Consider the following 6,000-nt stretch of genomic DNA (forward strand, 5'->3'; position numbering starts at 1 on the left):
CAGCAAGGAAACTTCAGTTCCTTCATCTTCCCTGAGAGCTTTCCTATCTAGGTATCACTCAAATTCCTGGTGTTCTAGGGGCAATGGCATCAGAGGGTGTTGAAGAGAAAAATGCAGAGAGACCTGAGTCTGTTTGCTTGGCTGTAATTGTGAAGCACACACAGGCTCTCCCCTGAGTACTCCCAAAGGACCAAGTCCCAGGAACTGTTTCAGGCTTCTGGGGGGAAGATGGCAGCTAAGAGGGAGGAAGAAGGAGGTGATTCCAGGAGAAGGGGGAGCTCCACAAAGGTCCTGGGCCCTCCGAACATCCTCCACCACTGGGCGTGGATTTCATTTCTACATTCACCTCCTGCATGCACCAGCTTTTTTTTCTCTGTTCTGCAGTGAATTCCCAAGAAGAACCCCCACTAACCTATTCTGGCTCAATTCTCACTCCTATCATCCCAAACTACCCATCCTTCCCCAAATGATGTGACCAAGGCATCTCCAATCCATCTTGGCCTTCTAGGTACAGCAATCAAGATGGAGCCCACGGATCATCCTTGCCCTGGCTACATAAAGGAATCAAAGGGAACTCCACCTTGGCCTCTCAGCCAGTGCCTTCTCCCACCTATCAGTCTGGAATAATTTTTATCTCACTCTCCCCACTTTTTTTTTTTTTGCCTATCCAAACCCAGCCTTCAAGGTCTAATATTTTAACAACAGGGAAATCTTACTTCCCTGGCCTGGCTCTTTCACTCAACTAACATCTTCTGAGCACCTACATGAGGCAAGGCCCATCCTGGGTGCTGTGAGACCTAGAGATGAGTAAGAAACAGCCCCCACTCTCCAGAGACAAAGAACAGGGCAGAGATAAGAAATGTGGCCATACAAATACTACACAAGGAGAGAGCGTCAGTGCCAAAGGAATGGAGGAGGAGGGCTGCGTGGGCTCAGAGCATGTCTTGTCCCTTCCTGCTGGGAGCAGGCACCTCGGTGGCTCCCATGAGGGCGGTGATTAATAGGCAGAAATGGGGGAAGGAGGGCATTTCAGCATGAGCTAAGACAGAGGGACAGGTCAGAAGGGGAGCAGTTCAACTCAGCCAGATCTTCAGCTGCATGAAGGGAGTGGTAGCTATTATTACTATATTATTATTGTTGATACTCACAGATGATTACTTATGCACCAGGCCCTGCTGTAAGCTTTATGTCTAATGTGAGTGACATCTACCTGGGACACACAGGTATGGTGTACCAGTCACCACCTGTTCTGACTGCTCTTTAGTGTCTGAGCTGTAAAGCTGTTAAATATAGTAACGCACTGAATCCTCACAATAACGCTGGGAGGCAGATATTGTTAGTACCCCCATTGTCAAGATGAGGAAACCAAGGCACAGAGACTGGTAAGAGACGAGAGTAGGGAGGGATGCAGGAGCCCGACGTAGTGAGCACTCGATGCCCAGGGCAACAAACTGCCCTGGCACCTCAGCTGGCCTCTCTTGTCAGGGAACCCCTTGTAGCACAGAGAGTGCCCTGAGGGAAGAGCCCATGTTAATCCTCCTGGAATCCCCAACAATGGACTGAAGCAAGGAAGCAATGAAGGAACATAACGAAAGCCAGGTACTCGTGAGCAAGGTAACACACCCTGCCTGTCCAGCTCGTGGGCTCAGCCTGGCCCTGGCCTGCAAGCTTTGGTTCCTGTTACGTGGGCAGGGCAGAGGTTCACCCCTCACAGCACCACTCCATGCCCAAGGGCAGCAGAGAGCAAAGCGAAGGCTGGGAGGGAGGGCAGAGTGGCTGGCTACCATGGATACCTAGAGTCTGTCCTAAAATACGCCATCTCCATAGAAAGGTCACTGATTAGAGGGGCAGGGACAGAAACGTCCAGGGCAGACTGTTCCTAGCTTGGGCTAGCTCTAGCTAGCTTAACTCCTCTCCAAAGTGTCTAGATGACAAACTTCACAACTCTCCTTTAAGCCAATATGGATTTCTGCCTTTTTAAGCCTTCAGAGGGTTGGGCTGAGAGCCCAGGGGGAGATAAAAATCCTTCCCTGAAATTGTAGTTCAAGGCTGGAGAAGGGGGAAAGGCAGAGACGGTAAACACACAGGTGAACACAGCACCAGGGATGGATCCCGCATTCTCTCAAATAAGATGCCTTACAAATCAACTCCAACACTAGCAGCTCCCAGGAATTTGCGTCCTCCCACTTCCAGAGGAAGGTTCCTGAAGGCAGCCTCCTCTACTATCTCTCCTCAGCACAAGCCTTTCCCAGAAGGGCGCACACACTCTCGAGAACTCAGCTGGGTCGGAGGGCCAGGGGCCACCGGCCACCCCCCACACCAGCCAGTCGCCTTCTGCTCGCTTGTTCACCTGGTCCCAAGCCGGCCCGGGGCCGCGCTGGACAATCACGTGGCCGTGGACCCCGGGGCCCGGCCTGCGCACCGCCCACCCCACAGGCAGAGCAGCCCCCCGCCGCTGGTCTAGCTAGGCAGCCAGGCCGACGCCCGTCCGGGACCAGCGCGACACCCGTCCCCGCCCCCATGCCGTGCAACCAGGAAGCCGCCGGGAGGGGGCGCGGGGCCGTCCGGGCCTCATCTGCGGGGGTCGCGGCGCCCTGCCGCCGTCCCGTCCCGTGCCCCCGGCCGGCTGGGGACCCTCACTCACCTGGCCACTGGACACGGGGGCTGGGGGCCGCGAGGGACGGACGAGGACGCGGGCGGCAGCGGCTCTCTCTGCGGGCGTTCGGGGTGCGGCGCCTTGGGTCGGCCTCGCGTTCTGTCCCACTCCCGTCCTCGGGGCGCTCGGGGCGCTCGGGGCACTCGGGACGCTCCGGACCCGCGGGCGCCGCAGCCGTCAGAGCGGGGCGGGTGGAGGAGCCCGCTGGCCGGAAAACTCGGCGGGCGCGCCCGCTCTACGCTCCCCGGGGCGGGGCGGGGCTGACCGCGGCCCCGCCCCCAGGTGAGAGCCAGCCCGGGCCAGTGGGCGGGGACCAGCCTCCGCGAGGCGGGGCAAGGAAGCTGCCGGCCTTCCGGCTCCCGCGGCCGGACGGAGGAGGACGCCGCGGAGCCCATACGCCACCCGCCTCCCGCGACCGGTCCCGCCCTGCACCGCGCTAGCGGGAGGAATTCCCCAAGCCCTTTCCGTCCCCTGTACCATTGTTAGTGACTCTTTAAGGTAAAGAAAACTTGCTGCATTAAAAAAAGTCACACAGTGTGGAAATGGGGGTGGGGGTGGGAAGAGTAGCTTTACAGTAGAGAAACCGGACAAACCACCTCAGCCAGGTGATCAAGGTCAACGTGGAATGATAAATCCACAGTGATAGTGTGTCCCCCGTTGTGGTCGTCCTCCCAAGAATACATAATTCCCGTCTGATCGTGAGAAAAACATGAGAGAAATCCCAGTTGAGGGGTATTCTGCAAAATTCCTGACCAGTACTCCTCAAAACTGTCAAGGTCATCAAAAACGAGGAAAATCTGAGACACATACTGTCACAGCCAAGAGAAGCCGAAGGAGATATAAAAATTAAATGTAACGCGGTATCCTGGTGAAAGGACATTAGGTAAAAACTAAGGAAATCTGAATAAAGTATGGATATTAGTTAATAATAATGCATCAGTATTGGCTCATTCATTGTAGCAAAAGCACCATGCTGATATAAGATGTTAATAACAGCAGAAACCAGGGTTTATGAGAACTCTGATTCGCAATTGTTCTGTAAATCTAAAACTATTCTAAAAAATAAAGTTTATTTTTTAAAAAAAGGTCGTTCACGTAATATATGAATATATGGTAGTTATAAAAAATATATGAATATATGGTAGTTATAAAAGACTTTTTTAAAACTGAGACTGACTTCACTTCCCCAACCCACTTTTAGGTGTGCCCTTCCAGATCTTTCTCTCTACAACACACTCTGTTTGTTGTGTATAGTATATCCATGTAGATGTATTGTCTACAAAACAGTGTTGCAGTTATTTTCCTGCAGTGTGATTTTTTACTCACTGTATTTTGGAGAGCCTTTACATGCAAGCGCACCTGGATCAACTTTTGTTCTTCCTAATGACGTGGTCGAAACCTTGTTTATGACTTGTTTTACAATTTCCAATTCTTTCCATGAGACTTCTTTCAGTCTCGTCGCATTACTCAATCGCCTCTGGCTAGGAGCGAAGAAATTTACCTTCAGGGAGGCAATCAATGACTTTACTCTCCTGCGTATGTGTTCCTTGAGGCATATTGTACCTTGGAATGCAAGGACACATCTCCTTCATCCGCCGCCATACCCTAATCTTTGAGGCTAACCAGACCACCTAATACTTTCTCTTTTGACATTTCTATAGAATACTAAAAATAGCTAAACTGGTATATAATGGCCCCATACAGGTACTTCCGTGCAGCAGCTCTCTACTGCCCATGGGTCCTGTCCCCACGCTGAACACAAAATAGAGGTGCACGAACGACCGAGCGGCTGGTGTCTGAAAATTCTTTTTCGACTCGCGACTCAGCGGCCCCACATCACTAACTAATGCACAGTATGCGCCGTCGTGCGCGTCGCCATTCTTTATTACTTAGTCCTTACTGAAGGACATTTAGGTCGTGGCCTATTTGGGGCTGTTAAAAACAACGCTGCTGGTCTTATTGGCATTTTAACAGGGCACGAAGCGGGAAGGACTGGACGCGGTAGGCCGAAAAGGAGGCTCTTGCCTCGGCTCTGCCCCGGCAGGGGGGCGGGTGCCTGACAGAAGCCGTGCCCTGGGGCAGCCCGGCCGCAGTCTCACTACAACGCTGGGGGGACCCAGTCATCGTCCGCGGCCTCTTCAACATACCCCCTCCCTCAAGGCGCGGCTCGTTTTCGGGCCTGGACCGCATTTTTTGGAGATGAGTGGACGAGTGAGGGGAGACTCAGGCCGGAGGCTCCAGAGCGACTCGGAGGAAACGCTCCCCGGAGCAGAAGAGGAGCGGAGGGTCTGAGGCCCCGGGAGACTCGCCCAGGGTTGGTTATTACTCTGGGGGGCGGGGGGGCGCCCGGGGCGGCGCAGGAGCGGGCGGGACTCGGGGCGCGGGCGTGAAGCCCCCAGCGAACCGGCGGCGTTCCGAGGGAGCTTCTCTTTCCCGTCGCGCTCTCTGGGCTGGGGCACTCGTCCTGGAAGGTCACCTGGCACGCACCCAGTCCCCCCCTTCCTGGTCACTCTGCGCCCTCGCCCTCGGCCGCCGCGAAGGCGAGCTGCTTTGAATGGCGCACTTTCCTCCTGACTGAGCGAATGCTTCTTTAAATATCACGTTAAAAAATAATAAATCATTTAGGGTGGAATTCCTTCTGTATGTAGCACACACTTTCCTGCTTCAGAACTGAACTCTTCAAGGCCCAAACGATAAATAGCTACCACTGTGCTCACCTTTTCGTGATTTTCAACCATTTGTTTTCAACAAACCCGTGTTGATCCCCAACTCGGTGGAAACACCATGTGGGGGAAAAGACGCTAGATTTGGTGTTCAAACACCTGGGTTCTAGTTCCCATTCTGCCATTTGGAAGTGATGCGTTCTCCCAGCCTCGGTTTTCTCGCCTATAAAATCTTCAAAATGATCTATAAAAATATGTAAAATAACTCCTGCTTCATTCTTCTCAGAGCTGATACAAACATCAAATGAAGGAAGGGAAAGTTATGTGCTTTGTAACTTGGTGAGGTGCCGTAGAGCTCTGAGTAGTGTTACCGCACAAAATTGGGGTTCTCTGCCCATGCGCATAAACAAGCCAATTCATTACGGCATCAGCCTTTGGCTGGCTGGGGGTGGGGGTGCTGAATCAGCTTTTATTCTGCAAGACTCATCTGCACCGAGACACGGGGCCTGTGCCCTCAGGTCTGTCTCCCTATTCAGGATTTGGGTGAACTTGAACAGGTTAGAGAGAACAGGCTAGCACGTGGAAATGCTGGCGGGACAGGTTTTGATTGGTGGGCTTTAAGCATTTATGGTAAGGTTTTAAACATTTATGATGGGGTTCTAAACATTTTGATGAGGTGGG

The 6,000-nt window shown here is 53.0% G+C and overlaps 1 protein-coding gene across 1 annotated transcript in view; it reads right to left on the reverse strand.

Moving 5' to 3' along the window:
* Positions 1-2,881, reverse strand: part of ANXA11 (annexin A11) — a 43,478-nt gene extending 40,597 nt beyond the window's left edge. Inside the window, exon 1 of the mRNA XM_087431976.1 lies at positions 2,645-2,881. The gene's annotated coding sequence lies outside the window, so the exon portion shown is untranslated. The remainder of the gene's footprint in view (positions 1-2,644) is intronic.
* Between the last annotated feature and the right edge of the window lie 3,119 nt (positions 2,882-6,000).

The sequence above is a fragment of the Ceratotherium simum genome, chromosome 6 (genome assembly GCF_057802395.1).
Source record: "Ceratotherium simum simum isolate JZ-2026a chromosome 6, ASM5780239v1, whole genome shotgun sequence".
NCBI lineage: Eukaryota > Metazoa > Chordata > Mammalia > Perissodactyla > Rhinocerotidae > Ceratotherium > Ceratotherium simum.